Source organism: Aphis gossypii, chromosome 2, assembly GCF_020184175.1.
Source record: "Aphis gossypii isolate Hap1 chromosome 2, ASM2018417v2, whole genome shotgun sequence".
NCBI lineage: Eukaryota > Metazoa > Arthropoda > Insecta > Hemiptera > Aphididae > Aphis > Aphis gossypii.
The window spans coordinates 74,944,708-74,962,255 of NC_065531.1; the positions used below are offsets into that span (position 1 = coordinate 74,944,708).

The window sequence follows — 17,548 nt, forward strand, 5'->3', positions numbered from 1 at the left end:
GTACTCTAGCTAGATAGGAAAAACATTGTTCATAAAATTATAACCAAATAAAAAATTATTCAAGTAAAATTAAAGTGTCTGTTTTTAATCGATATCGTTAAGTATGATGAGGGCTATTTTATGTCGGCTGGTACGATAATTATCATTATAATATTATGAAGTGGTTGACGTAATTTTCTGATTTACCGTCACTGTCAATCATACTCTGTGTTAAAACTTAAATATGAAAAATGTCGCGTATTATGTCGCATGTTGTAAAACTTAATAACAATGCAAAATACTATCTGATCCCTCTTACTTTTTTTTAAACGTTTTATCAACAAGATATATATATATAGATATAATATAAATTAATTTAACGCATAAAAAAAAAATAATAATAACCGAAAATTCACGCTTAATCGTATATACATGGGGAAATCGCGCGTTTGTGTTCTTGTTATTTAAACTCGACACACGGTTAATTTATCCTAACTTTTTAGTCCCGAAACCAGAAGTTTTGATCACTGGGATTGTATGTATATTTACAGCGACGCACGATTCATACATTATTATTAAGTATATTATGGTACATTAAATTTTTGGTTTCTTCTTTAAAATGTTTGCATACAATATCATGGGCACGATATAATTTATACATAACGAGGGATGGTAATATCTGAAGAAAAAACGCCCAAGTATAACCTATAGGATTCCATGAAACTAATACCGCCATACCGTCGGCATTTTATAGATTATAAATTATGATATTGTATTATTTGAAGTGCCGTGCAAAAACGTAGGAGCTTTTCGCGCTATGCTTTTGGATTTTGTAGTGGTTTTATTAATAAATTGGCGTGAGCACGAAAAATACGAGTTTAACCACGAAGAATATAATATTTTACTGTTAATATACGCTGCAGGCGTTATACACTCAGCCGACCTTTATATTTCGGGCAAGTGCGCTGTACATTTCTGAAACAAGCCATTATTCATAAATTAATATTCCTCCGTTGCAAACTGTTGCTCCGGTTTTTTGGCGGTGACGGGGGAATGCGGTTCACTCCTAAATCACTGTTGCCCCTCCTCTACTTCCAGAGAAATCCTGCACTAGTGTCGATAATAACATATCGTAATATACACTGTCATCGTACGATATCGTAACGCGACGCGGCGGTAGCGCCTCCCCGCAGGTTCGGGGGGGGGGGGGGGTTGTCATTTTTTTATCCGTTTTGGCGAAACGCGCGTCCTATCGTCGCGTTTATTATTGTCGTCGTCGTCGTCGTCGTGTCGTCGTTGCCGAGCCGGTTTGCACGATAACAACACGACACGGTGGTCACCGGTCGAACGCGCGACTGTACTGCTATTACTGGCTACACGGACGCACAATGCACGCGGGCACATCCGGTGCAACGCATTGTCAGTTTTAAATAGCTGGCTCGTCGGAGAAGACGGACGTACGCGGACGGACGGAGGAAAAATAGGGGCCGTCTGGTGCCGGAGCAGGGAAAAAACGATTACGCTCCTCCGTAGTCGTAGTCGTCGTCGTCAGGGCGTGTGTGTGTGTGTAGGTGTGTGTAAGTGCGTGCGTGTGTGTGTGTGAGGGCCCTATATCAGCGCACGCTGTCATGGGGACGCGCTCAGTGTACGTCGCGACGGTTCGCCGTGATCACGTTGGGTGTTGTTGTTGTTAGGCCGACGACGACGCCGCAGCCGACACGGTTTCGAGTTTCGGAAAACTTTTCTCCTCTTTATCTACCCTCGCTTGACGGTACACCGACGTCTCGGTCGTCGTCCGCCGTCGTCCGCCGTCTTCGTCGCACACGTCGGCAACAGACGTGATAATAATAATTATTATATTATATTGTTATAGTATTGTGTTGTCATTAATACTGTTATTGTTACCGTATCGTTACGTGTACGCGACGGAAACGGCATTTTGAGAACGATCATATACCTACGTTTCCTCCTCCCAATTTTCTCCGACCGAATCTCTATTGCCTATATTTTTACGGTGAGTTTTTCAATTCAATTGATTGGTATAAACATTAAAACCTCGTCCGCGGTCCACGCGTACCTACTATATTTTATTTTTACTTTTTTACACGATAATACTATACCCGACTGTAGTATTGTATTACTAGTCGAGTACAATATTATGTTTGCACGATATAAAAATATATTATATTCATTGCATGTCACGGTATGAATTCTCACGAAAAAGACTCTAAAATCATTTACGCGATAATATACCTGAGAAAATATACAAATAATATACCTACGTCCGATTAAAATACCCGATTATGATGACATTTAAACAGAAAATGTATTGTTAATGTACATTTTTAGTACAGTTAATAATATTGAAAATTAAAATAGGTGAAATAATGCTAATAATATGGATAATATTTCAATAAACAAGTATATTATATTACAGAAAAGAAATAATTTTACTGAGATGTTTGATAATAAATAAAAATTAATACTCTTTAATAGGTTATTCAAATCGATATATTAATTTTTGTTTTTCGATTATTTAAGGAGGTACTTAAAACAATGAGGTAATCCATTTTTAATATGTTGAATATACCTATATAAAGAATTAATTTATTGGAAATGAAAATTTAAAACATTATATTGGCTCAAGAAAGAAAATTAATGACTAGTTTAATAAGAAATACCAATATATATATATATATGTATTGATAAATAATTAATAATCTTAAATTCCAAAAAATGTTACTACCTTCTTTAAAAATATTTATTTTTATTTCTAAAAAAAATATTAAAATAAATTTTTTTAAGTCGAACAAGAAAAATACATAAGCATAAGCTTATGTTATAATGTTATTATATGGATAAATTATATAGTTAAAAAATTAAAGTATAATTTGAATTTGAATAATTTCTTGTATAAAATTATTGCTATAATGTAATAAATATACATTATAAATTCAAGTTTAAATATTATGCATTAAAAAATAAAAATAATAAAGGTTTATCCTAAGTTATAGTAATAAATGGTTATAAATAATTATAAAATATCTTTACAAGTTACAACAACATACAAAAATATATCTTAATATATTATTCTATTACAAGGATGTTTTTATGACCAAAATATTGTACATAATAGTAGGTACTCTGAAACAAATATAAATTTAAACCTTGTGGTAGAAAGTCTATGAAAACTTTGTGACAACATTTCAGTTCAAGTCTAATACGATATTATAGTCTATTGTATTTAAAAATTAGTTACCATCACGTCTCAAAAGTTGTAGCAAAACATAAAAATATACTCAACATTATTGTTTCGGTATTTTATTATTACGTAAAAATTAAAAAAGAAAAAATGCATGTAATTTTAGAAAATAAAATTCAACAACTTATTTAAATTTGTGTGTTATTGTTTTATATTAGTTCATTTATAATTTATTAGTCAATAATTTTTTTTACAATTAAGTGTAAAATTAAGTGTTAAATTTAGACATGTTAGACAAGTCAATGTATTGATGTGTTTGCTAGTACACAGTCAATTGATCGGATATCGCGTGTGAATTATATATATATATATATATATACTTTCTTAAAACTTCACAGCATATAATATTTTCAATAATTATTTAGAATGCACCTAGGCCCTAAGGTTTTTTGTTTATTATTTATTGCTATCATTGTACACGTTTATATAATACACATAATATCATATCGTTTGTAAAATATTCTAACTTGATTTAGGAGTTTTCGTTTAAATTTTTTTGCCAATTTTTCTATAATATAATAATATTATTAATAAATTTCTTGAATTATTATTATCGTTTATTATAAATGTTTAAAAATAATAATATTAATTTTAAACAATTGAAATATTATAAAAATATAATAGAAAGAAATAATGTATTTCATGTTCAGTTTTTGTTTGTAATATATATATCTCAAGCGGAACTACGAAGATGTGCGCCGGCTATACGACGTTCTTAAATGTTCGAGGGAAAGAAAACTATTCTACACACAATGGCCAACGTTTATTATTCGTCTTTAATGAAACGGTTTTATTATGGAGGCAGTACGTTTAATACACAATTTATACTTAAAAAAATATCCTCATTTAAGCAATAATGATTTGGGGAATTTCGTAGTAAAAGGGGGAGAATAAATTGGATATAGTGTCTACTGAAGAATAGGTAGAATAAATACGGAATTTCTGTAATATAGCCACGTTTTGGTTGTAACCCCATGAAAAATAAAGATAAATTTTCTTATACTGCAGTAAAGCTGTGTATGATACGATAAATCATTATCGTAGTAGTTCTATGTTTTTTCAGTTGCCACAATAATATCGTCGATATTATGTTAAATGTGATTTAGAACGTAATATTTTTTTATTTATTGCCAGTGCTAATCGAGCGCGATACAAAGGTCAAAATAACTTAGAGGAAACATAAAAACTGAAAAAACTAGATTTGGGAAAATAGAATTGGTAAACGTAAAATAAAGTCTTGTGTAAAAATTCATTCCAAACAATGGGAATAAAAGTTCGAACAAATATGGATAATAAGTTTATTCATTTTTATTTTATTTTGGTTTTTTATCACTTAAAAAAGTCTAAGGTATTTGTATATTATAGTTTTTCGAAAAACTTAAATTAAACCAAATACATTTTATATTATATTTCTATAAAATATGATTTTAGAAAACATATTATATTTTTTTGTTTTAAATATTTAACACTACTGCTATGATATCAAAATCCTTTAAAAAACATATTTCCGCATTACACTTAATCTAATATAATATATTAACGAAGTTACTTTTACGTATGGTATAACGAGTTCATCGTGTATTTTACTACTTCGTTTCCTGGAAAACGTACATTACGGTATTAACTAATTAAATATTAATGTTGTATAATAGCATAGCTATATTTAATTTCATATATGTTATAGGGATTGGGTTGACTTTATTTTTTTGAATTTTTTACTCCGTAATTTGATTTTTATGTTATTTTAAGTTCCATAAAATATTGATTTCCTTATTTACTCGAAATGTAAAATGTAATTAATTTATGAAATAATATATTTTCTTGAAATAAGTTTTTTCTAACATAATATTTTATCAGATTAATACATTTAGTGAATGCTAACATTTAATACCCTATCTATTAGATTTTTACCTGTATTATAATACTATATATTATTCATAATTTAATAGTTTAAATTTAAAACGTATTACTTAAGTATATTTTGTCATATATAGCTTTATTGGTGTTACTCAAGATTTTAATTTATAAAACTATAAACTATTTTGTATTTTGTAAACATTGCATTCACACTACCTATATATTTTCTATGTACAAGTAATATACTATTTAAAAATCAAACATTCTAAAAATATTTTTTGTTCATATAAAGCAATATCTGAAAAACGTTTTAATGTATTTTTTTACCGTATTCACTAAGAGATGAGCTGCTAGTAAACGCTTCAAGAATATTAATTTCGTATCACAATAGATGGTTTTGATTTGCATTTAAAATACCTAACTGCTAAGTATCAATACGATTGACAAATTAAAATGCAATTGTTTTGCAATCGAATATTGGTTTATATTATTGATTTTATCATGTTTAATAATCATAATGTACGAAATAATTATCAGGTTAATGAACCAGACTACTATAATTTATAAACATATTTGTTATTACTGACATATGAGTATTAGCTCTATATGTTTCCTATTAATATTTACATGTAAGTTGATATTATGAAAGTAAATATGTTAGTGTTTTCACTAAATCTGAAATAACAGAAAATATTTTAATATTAATGTAATATATTTAGGCAAATATTTTGGTTTTGGGAAAAGTACACATGTAAAACTAAATTATAATTTCCAAAATTAAAGCAACCATAGATGTTATTTAGTTATAGTAAATTTTGATGTATAATTTTTTAAAGCAGCGTCATAGATGTACATTCGTTATACCTTTTGATCATAATATAATATATAGGTAGGTACATACAACGTATAAACACGTACAAAGTGTTTTGTAAGTTTCGTTAGTAAATTAAAATTTACAAATTTTAATGTTTATATTGTATATATTATTTTACATTTTCTAATTAACAACATATTCCTGAATCGTGTCTGTATTATACTAGTGTGTATTATACATTTTACAACAAAGTAAAATGCTTATTACCAAACATCAACTAAAAGTCTTGCTTCTATACTAATTTATAATAATTACCTTTTAAATATGTTTAAATAACTATTAGAATCTTCAGTAAACACGATTTTAAAATTATGAATTGTAAATTTAACTGAGTGAAAAACATTTTTAAACTAATTCTGGTGAAAATCGCATGTTGAATAAGTATTGAGTTGCTTTTTTTTCACATTTAAAGAAAAAACTTTTTTGCGTATATGATTTAAAACTTTCATAAATATATTTTTTCAATAAAATTTGAGAAATTATTTACTTCTTATTCCGAAATACTTTGTGCTAGTTTTTGGATATTAAGTTTTCAAATCGAAGTATCTATGCGTTAGAAGTAACACGCTACAGGCTATTTCTTTATTGTAAATCACTTTGATACCAAGTGTGTTTATTGTACAGATAATGGGAAAATATTCTTACGTATCCATAGTTCAACACAATAAATAGCAGCACGTTGACATGAAGTCCAATGCCCACAGGGTTTGGCGAACAGGGCGATGAGACTAGATGGTGCGTAAGCATATATAATATGTTTCAAAATGCTTGTTTGAAGTGAAGAGTAAGTCACCGATATACGGTCGAAGTGATTGATTATTTCATTGTTCGTGGAATGGTTTGTCAATAACATGAGGGTACTTGACAATGATACGGATTCTCAGTCCGTATAACGAGAGAGCATACGAATGAAGTGTATTACACAAAATATTAATTCCTCTTTTATTTCTTCTAAAAAACCAACGATAAATGAGAAATTAAAAAAAAAATCTCAGCAACCTCAATTGAAAATAAACTGAAATCTTAATATGAATATTTTGCTTAACATAAAATTAAAACTGATCATGATGATATTTTGGGAGTAAAAAAAAAATTATCGGTATACTTCTTTTAATAATCAAAATAAAATACGAGAAACTAAAAACAAAAAATATGGTATTATTAAACAAAATATTTACACCTTTGAGTAATTTTAGTTTTTTAAATTTAACAAATATTTAAAAAAAAAATGTTGATAAAATGTTTTTGCATAGTCAAACAGATGTAAAATATAATATTACGGATTTTCAATTTTTTTTCAAGTGTGAATAGAAATGTAAAATGTTATATACTGTATTACTGTATCAAAAAAATTATCAATTTAATAATAATAATGATAAGTAACATAATATAATTATAGCAATTTCATAGTATTAAAAATATGTTTACACAATTTTTTATCATAATTGTTTGAAATTAAATGTTGATAAAATTTGCTAACTATTTTATTATTATCAATTTGTTATTTGAATATGTTATACAAGGTTTCTTATGCGTTTTTATAGAAATCTTTAAAAATTTAAAAAATAAAAATACATTAATGCAATTATTGTTTTGGACATTTCATGTTCAAATTTTTAAGAAATTTAATATTTAGTCATGAACTAAAAAAAAAATATTTTTATTGACTTGAAACTGTATTAATTTTACTATAGGTACACAAGGAAATGTTCATAATAGGAGTTGATTTTAATCTATTTATATTGTATACCGTAAAATTATTTTCACTGTTACACTGCGGTATGTCACTATCGGTATTAACTATAAGTTAATAATAACTGGTAATATTATATGAAATAATATTAACAGCCATAGTATTATAATGAATGAAATTAGTTTTTGACAATAATTAGTTCAATATACCGTATCTACTAAATGAAAAATAAATTACACTATACTAAAAATTCAAATATAAAAATATACCTATAATCATAAAATATCTTTTGAAATAAAATATGTTCAGACAAACCATCCAAGTTCAGAATCGTTTTTTGTATACTATATGATATACTCGTATCATTGAATTTGAATAACAAAATTATTACAATCACTCAATAACGAGGTACACTCTACGCGAACTAAGTATAGGTACAGTTTAGTGAATTTTTGAGGTTTTAAATTAACTTTCAGGTTAACAATATACATGGATATCTTAATAATACAATTCTTATATTAAATTAATAAAAAAATATTGCTCAAGTTTAAATTGGTAACATGAACTCTATGTTTTTTTTTAACAGTAATAATATTAAAAGCGTTAAGAAAACTATATATATATATATATGTATGTTGTCAGAACTGTTTGTAATATACCAATATATAATACTGAATGTTGTTGTTATAACGTAAAAATATATGTAAAAAAAAAAATGTGTTATATTTTTGTTCCTCTTTATAATATGTATTACATATAAAATTATCACTATATTTACTGTAAGTTGTACCTATGTATTTACAAATTTTCTATGTATGACAATTATTATTAATGATTTATAAAAACTATGTATAAGAGCAGCAATGTTTTGATAAAAACTTTATAACTTGTAAAAAATCGTTTATTAAAATTCTATAGATCAAATATATTTATAATTTTTTCAATATTATTATCTGAATATTTATATTATATATCTCAAAATTTTGAAACTTTTTAGGCAATTATATATTAATAATTGTATTCTATAGATTTTTTTTTTTGGTTGTGATATTATTATCTTAAATAATAGACTACGTAATCTGCAGTTTCAGTATATATAACAGTATGTAAAATTATTTTTGTAGCTGATATTACTATTTTGAGTTATCATTTAGAAATATTTTCAGAAGTATCTATTTTTTAAGATTAGATTCATAAACGTTTTTATCTATAAAGTTCAAGGAACATATCTGTAAATATACGCTAGCATTTATATTTATATATTTTGTTTGAATTTTTGATAGACGCCGAGTAATTGGATTTTGATGTACTTTTCATAGTTCATACCATTTGGTATAAAGTAGATTTGTATTCTTTTTTACAATGTCTGACATTTGCTATCTATGTTGTGTTTGAAACAAATGAAACTATAATATAAGTGGGATCATTTTTTTACATTCATTTGTGTAGATATACTTTTTTGAATGATATATATTTTTAATTTAATATTTCTAACAGCAATTTCATTAAGCAGTACGATATAAAGGCACCACGGGAGAAAGATTATAATTATTATGTATCTGATTAATAAGAAAATCACTGTAATAGATAAGTTAAATTTTAGTTATATTGCATACTGAAAACGATTATAATTTCTTTCTTTGATATAATTGAGTTATATTAGTATATAGTTTTTTTTTTATTATTATTAATACATTAGATTGAACTAATTATTCTAAAAATTCACAAACATTAAAAAAAATATTATAATAATATACATATTATTATTATTGTTTGTGAATTTAATTAGTATGGTATCAATATTTAAAGAATAGATGAATAAAGTGGTACTAAAGATACCCTTTGTAAGCTGTTGATCAATTATTACTTAGGTAATTTGAAATATAAATATTTATAACTTATTATAACTACTTGTTTGAAATTCGATTTTTATACACCTAAAATCTTAGAAAATATTATTTTAGGAATTTGGAATTAAAAGCATATGATTTCATTCAAAAAGTATAAAAATGAAAAACGATAACAATAAAAGAAAAAAAATGGTAAAAATATAATTCATTAAAATGACTTCACATTGTGTAAATAAAATTTTTTTTATAAAACGTCAATTATTTTTAGAAATAATTAGTTTGCAATGTTAAATTAATAAACCAAAATAAAATGCACTATTATACCGCGATACTAAATATTTTAATTGATAGTCTCTATGAAATTCGTTTTAATTTTAAACGTGGTCGTATTCTGTACACGGAATAAAATAATTTCAAATTAATTTATGTTTGAAAGAAAAATTTTTTTTAACAAATCAAAATGTATATAAATATTTGAAAATTGTACATGAAAATTGAAAAAAAATATATCAATGAAAAATTATACAAGGTAAAACATTTTACGAATTCCTTGTAACTTAACTGTAACTTACTTTTATATTTTTTATTTCGAAAAATTCTGAGAACTTTTTGTTTAAACAAATTCAAAATAGCATCTTTATATATCGATTGTGGGTTTAATATGTATAGTTTATTGTTTTTTCTGCCTTAAAAATTGTTTACCTATTGAAAATAAAAATAAAACTATATTATTATAAACGACTATATTATAATACTTTTGATTTGTATATATATATAATTTTTGTTATTGAACGACCAAAATTCTTAGTTCGTGTCAATATATAATCAAAAATAACGTTTAATACTACACAATATGTAGATCACATTTTAACGGTTATTTTTGCTATTTTTAATTAATTTTTCAGTCTTAAAAATCTTCTTTTGGTTTATATTTATTTATTTTTCTTTGTAGGTTTTAATGTTCCTAATAAAGTCCTTATACGGTTAAACCTTTTCATTTTATTTCTTTAATGTATAACAATCATGCTAGTTTGTTGTTAGATCATTAATTAATATGTGCAGCTTTACCAAAACTATTTCGTTTTAAAATGTAAAATACCAAACCGCCTACTATTATAATAAACTTACTTATCAAAACTAAAATAGCAGCACGGCATGTATTTATATATTTACGTACCTATGTATAAATACCTGTACAGAGTTAAAAAAAGAAGTGTTTGTTAAAACTTTCAAGTATAAAAGGATAATAGAATAAAATTATTATGAAGATTATAAAATCTAGTTTTAGTTTATAATGTACTTTGTGTAAATTATAATTACAATATAAAAGTAATAAGGTTATTAAACAATTTTTTTGAGACGAAATTTCAAACCTATTTACCTACTTGAAGCCTCTACACGTTACATTTAAATAGACTGTACGTGAGTACTACCAGCCTAAAAATGGTAAAGCTTCAGATCATATAGTTCAATATGATGTTCATCACATCCTCAAGATAATATATTTTATCGTTACTAAAAGAACATAAGGATGTTGTAATGGAATTATAAATATTTTAGATTAAATAAGAAAATATAAAGGAACAATAAAAGTATACAACTTTATTAGATTTTAATAATATCTGTTTCTTTTACATCTTAATAACGTCGTTTTCCTATTTAACTCCAGAGAATTCCATTAAGCAAACTCATTTTCATATTTTTGTGTCCAAGATATTTTTTTGTAATTTTAAAATATGACACTAATACCTAATATAATAAGTATAACGATTAAAGCGTAATTCGTATAATAGGATACTATACACAAAAACCATATAACTAGAATTATAAATTCTTTAATAACCTCGTCGTTTATGACAATTTTTAACGACTGTTAAATTGCTTGCTAAACCATCTTTAGTCTTTTGTCGAGATCAAATTTCCATGTAAAATGTTTTACGATGCTACTTTATAGAGGAAACCACTTTGCTGCACGCGTTTCGTTCATTATAATGCGTATTTCACTTACGGTTCACCTGTAAACTCTGCCAAAAAATAAACATACAAACAATTCAAAACCCCCAAAAAAATAAATTCAAATTAGCTTAGCTGAGAAGGGTGCCGTCGACTCGGGATGCCTGTTAGATATTTTATGTCATTATTATTAGTCACTCAGTTTAATGAGGACTATAAAATTAATTTCAGACAAGTTGAGTACGATATAGTTGTGTCGTATAAGTTGAAACATAATAAACACATTGTTTGTCGCCTTATTTTTGTTGATAATAAGTGTATAACGTTGGAAAAAGTTTTTATTCAATACACCTATAATATTATGCACGTAACCATTGCTGAAAGTTATCATATTTTATTGTACTAAAATCGGTATCTACTGTGTGGCGTTTACCGGTGGTAATGGCCCGCTGGGAATTCCAACTGAACAATTTTTACCAATGCACTCGATGCAGGCAATTGAAAACCATTCTCGAAAATTCAATAAAATACTTAAAGCTGAAATGTTATTATTAGTCTCTTGTAAAAAAATATTATAATCATAGTCTGTGCACAAGTAATAAAATTCGCGTTCTATCAGAATCGAGAAATTATTGTTATCACTTACCACAATTTAATTCAAAGAGTATCATATTTGCAAGTGTCTGGTGACTGGTAAAACGAGTCTTACGAGCCTCAAGCGTTATTAGTTCTTCAGTGAAGATTTTTCGACGATATTTTCTTTTTAGAATGAGATTAAACGCAACGTAATTGGAAAATCAAAAAAAAAAAAATCTTATATATATATATATAGGTATATAATTTTAAAATTCAATTACTTTTCGTTTATTATTTTTAAATATTTACATTATATTTTTTAATTTATTATTGTGCAATTAATAAAATAAAAGTCTATTGTTTATGATACTCAAAGGAATGATGATAAAACCTGATTGATTAAATAATTTATTTACAGTCTAGTAAAGAACACAAATCATCTGTTAATAAATTATGACTAAATAATTGAAACTGTAATTTTATGTTATCATCTCATTTTTGACAAAAAATTAAATATAGTAGATAATAAATTCCTTTTTTCTAGATTAATAATGTTTTCTTAGTATATTTTAGTTTACAATACTAATAGTTAGAATAACGTATAGCTTGAAAAAAACTCAAAGATGTAACTATCTTATGATATTATTGAGGTTATTTAATTACTTATTGTTTATTCATTAATGTAGCAAATTTTTCCTATTGGTTATTTATTTATTTATTTTTAATTTATTTATTATTAACATTTCAATACTGTAATGAACATAATCTTTTTATTAGTTTAATTTAAACATGATATATTTATAAATACATTTGATGTTATCATGTGTTGTTACATAAAAAAAATATTATATATATTTATGGACGGGAAATAATTTTCATAATTTTGACGATGAATTTTGTGTTCAAATTTTTGATAATTGTCCGATATTTGTGAGAAACTAATATTTTATACCAAATGTTTTAGATTAATTATGTTTGCTCAAAAACAAAAATTTATAGAAAATGCTAATTTAAATGTGCTGTAAGTATTTATTAATCATTATGAGTATTCTTTTTTGAAATACCAAGAAAAAAAAAAAATACATTTGATTAAAATCCTTCATTTATTAAATATCCACATTTTTTGTAGGTGTTTTTTAGTGATTCCTGATTATTTTGAATACTACTAAACCATTTTTACCCATTATTATTATTATTATTATTATTTTTTTTTTTTTTTTAATAACATAATTGTTTTTTTTTCTGATAATTATATAAATTAATTGCATGACAAACTGCTTTTTATATTTTAATATTTTATAAAAAGTAATTAGTACTTATAAGTTATAAAAAATATTTTATATTTTTCATTCAGTATTGGATAAATTAATCAAATTATCAAACACTTAGTTAATGTGATAGTTATAATGAATATCAGATTTTCTTTATTTGTTATTATTTTTTTTTCCGAAGTACTTTTAATTTAACAGTATTTCACGCGTACCTAAAGGATTTTCTTCGTTGTTTGCGATTTTCATTGGAATTATAGAGGACCTAACGTTACCAATTTTATTTTACTGTTGTAAACAGTAGACTTTTACTGTATTCATCTAATTAATTAATTATCTTCAACAACTGTTTTATTTTATTCAATTGTTGGAATTAAAAAACTGAAACGAATTAGTTGGTTACATTCATATACTTTTTATGACTTATGAGTAGTCTTGTGATAAAATACTATCTAAAAATGGTATACTATAAAATATATCTAAATAAAATATATCATAAAGGTATGTTACATTAGAAAACTTTTATAATCAGAAAAAAAAATTAAAATTCAAGAAAATTTAGAACGTTGTAAATAAAAAATATTACGTAGGTATAATATACAATGCATAGAATATTATATTATATACTTAAGATATATGTGAGAATAATTGTATTGGCGTTTCGAAGTCATTTAATAATATAATATTGCATATTTTGCAAAATGTATGTTTGTATATCATATTATATTTTTCACTGAGTTTTTTACAGCTTTAGAATCCGAACTCGTTATCAAAACCTATGAAATGAAGACGTCAAATATACATATAATAACATTAGACGTTAGAAAAATATTTTAGTCTTTTAAACACACATACTATGGTTTTTATTGGTTGAAGGCTATAGTTGTTTAGTAACTAGTTCGTATATTATATAACTACCGGATAAGACTCTGTGGCAATTCTAATAACTATATGGCTTACAGAAAACCATAAGCGATAAAATTGCTACTTCACACAAATCGACTTTTTTTTGGTCACATAAAAGATCTGAAAACAGTGCAGCATATCATAGATTTGTTGTCTATAATAATTACATTTAGTTTTTGGTGTATTGGGAACAATTTCATCCATCTGATGTTTTCCCAGATTCATATAATAACATATTATAGCGGCTTTTCGGCACTCGCCTATTGCCACAAGTAATATCCTCCTACTGTTTGTATTCTATTTTTCACCAAAACGATTCGTATTGTTTTTATTATTGCATTTTGCCCACTGTTTTTCGTTTGGTATGAAAAATATAGTGAAATATAAAGAAAACTAGATGTGGGTTCACTGGGTTTGAAAAATGTATTTGCAGTCGATCAAACTTTATACAGTTGACAAACTGATATAATCGGGAAATCATTAGTCTTCAAATGAAAATTCACTTAAGTGAACTCGCGTAGTTTCTACAATAATATAGTATAAAATATACCTAAATATAGGTGTTAGAATTGAAACTAAATGATTGAATTTTATGTTAGTAAAAAAAAAATTGTTTTTTATGTTGGATTGATATCTAGCTTTATCGAAGAATCTCTATTGAAAAATATTTCTCAACTATTATCATAGTACGCTGGTGTGTGCAATATGATGTTAAAAATATCAAACAAACAATAAAACATATGGGTACGTATAGTTAATGTAGATATTATTATTATCGATTGACAAAAATATATTTATTTTTTACGTATGAAAAATAAAAGGTAATTTAACAAGTATTGAACGGTACATATATTGTATTACGTAATAGCTTAGTTTACCGGAAAATATTAACAGTCGATGTTCGATTGTCTTCAAATAAAATTAAAATATAATATAAATAAGTAGGTATGTTGGGTCGACCCTGTTATACCTATTGATTATACCCGATGTCGTCTATACTCGTTTACTTTAATCAGTTGGAATTCCATAGTCTTAAAATATGGCACACGCAATTGTTGCTTGTCGAACTTTAACAAATCTAGTCACTTTATTATAATCTGATTTTGAAATGATAGCCATACAATAATGATTAATTAACTGAAATATATTATAAAAAATAAGTACTATGTAACTGTAATGTTAAGATTCAGCACGATATTCCTTATTCTCAGAAAAAAATATAAACTAACAAACTAACGAGATTGTGTTTCAGCGCTTTGCACAACTTCCGACTTCCGTCAACCAGTCATGAATTTCCGGGTAAGAGAAAAATGGGCGTCGCAAAATCTATTAAGCAGCATACCCAATTTGGGTGATTTGATACCCATTGATTATTTTCTCGTGCCCATCAAAAATCAGTATCTTATAGTAATATACAAATGTCCATAATATGCACAATGAATAAAGAAATATTGGTCAATCAGACTTTGAAATTTTTATATTCAATATTATTAATTATATATTATATTTGTCTGTATCTGTTAGGTGACGAACGACGTAAAATATAAAATAGTAACCATTTTTCCAAAATGTTAGTTTTATAATAATTTAAAATCATTTAATATACGAATAAAATGACATCAGGATTCCAAAATTATATCTATCAAAATAATGATTTTGATAATAACAATAATAATGTATCAGATATATTAATTATGCGTCTCATAACAAAATCATTAATTACTAATAAAATACTAATTTTAATAAATATTAACTTTGAAGTGTTATCTCATTTAATTTTCTGGTAAATTATAGTGTGGCACTATTAGTATTTCATTGTTTTACTTAAGAACGATACAATATAAAGAAAAAATATATAAATAGGTAGATATTTCATTTAAATTTCACGAAAGTTGATTGAATTGAATATATAATTTAAAATAAAGTAGTATATGTTTCAAATACTTAAAAATATATAATAATTTAATATTGTATCCGGTAGCTATTTTTCAAAATTTTTGTTATGTAAGTATTTTAGATTAACTATTACATATTTCAGTTATTTCAAATACACATTAAATACGAGTATTTGATATTTTATATATTTACTTATTTTGGTTTTTCTGTCATACACACATTTTAGACGAGTACCTCGTATTTACCTACATGTAAATAATAAATATAATTAATATAATAGTTAGTATATAATGTTAGAAAAAAATAAATATTTATTAAATAAAATTAAGTTTTATTTTATTAAAAAAGAAAAAAGAAAAAAAGAAAAGAATAATGATAATGTTATTCAAATAACTATTAGCCTATTAGCTGTATTAAAATCAAGATAAGTGTTTTGATATTGAATTATTAGTAATATCTAGTTTGAATTATTTCCTTGATTTTTTAATGTAGCGTACCTATAACATTTAAATGTATATTGGGACTTATCTAATACATATAAATCAATACAAATCCAAAGTTTTCTGGCTATGTTTTATATTATGTTTCGCTAAACAAGATATTACTAGTTTTAGTCACCCGATCCGGCCAGTAAAAAATGAATAAATATAAAATACTATGCTATATAATATGTGTATCACGGTTTTAGCGTACCTCAGTTCGCAGAAAATTGGCGTCGGTGTACATAATATATTTTTATGAAATAATTTGACCGAGATAAAGATTCCACCTGTGGCAAATTGTATATAGAATATTATGGTATATTTTCGAACTACTCTCTTACAACTTTCTTAACAGCTCTAAGAATAATTTGAAAAATCGGTCGAGTAATTATTGAGTATATTAAATACAAGAATATAAAGATAAAAATTAACAAAAATCCTATATAGATATAAGTAAAAAAAAAATATTTGATTGTCATGATTCAAAACAAATTTCAAGACGTGTGTGAGCCACCTTAAAAAGGATATGGAAACTTATAGGCATTGAAAAACAAAGTTATGAATACGAGTATTCCTCGAGTGTCAAGGAATGTATGTACAAACACTGGACTCATAATTGGATTAGTAGATATTGTTTTTTTATAAATCGATAAATTCAATATTATTGGGCTTAAAGGATCATATGCTGAGATTGTATAGCCTAGGGACTTAGGATCCTCCGAATTATATATAGCACCTTTAAGATTATTTGATAATTTTCAAATACCTAGATATTTTAATAAAAATAATAATTAGGGTTATTTTAGTCTTCACCCCTAATAAAAAAAAATAAATAAATAAATAAATATTCATACATATAAAATATCTGTCCATGTGCATTTCAATAATGAGTAATACAACTAATGACACATCACAAGATGATGCTATCACAATAGTTTCTACCAGTTTGTAA

General features: G+C 25.3%; 1 protein-coding gene across 1 annotated transcript in view; it reads left to right on the forward strand.

Annotated features, from left to right (window-relative positions):
* The first annotated feature begins 1,475 nt into the window (after positions 1-1,475).
* LOC114126333 (probable G-protein coupled receptor CG31760) overlaps positions 1,476-17,548 on the forward strand; it is a 133,445-nt gene continuing 117,372 nt past the window's right edge. The window contains exon 1 of the mRNA XM_050199889.1: positions 1,476-1,993. The gene's annotated coding sequence lies outside the window, so the exon portion shown is untranslated. The remainder of the gene's footprint in view (positions 1,994-17,548) is intronic.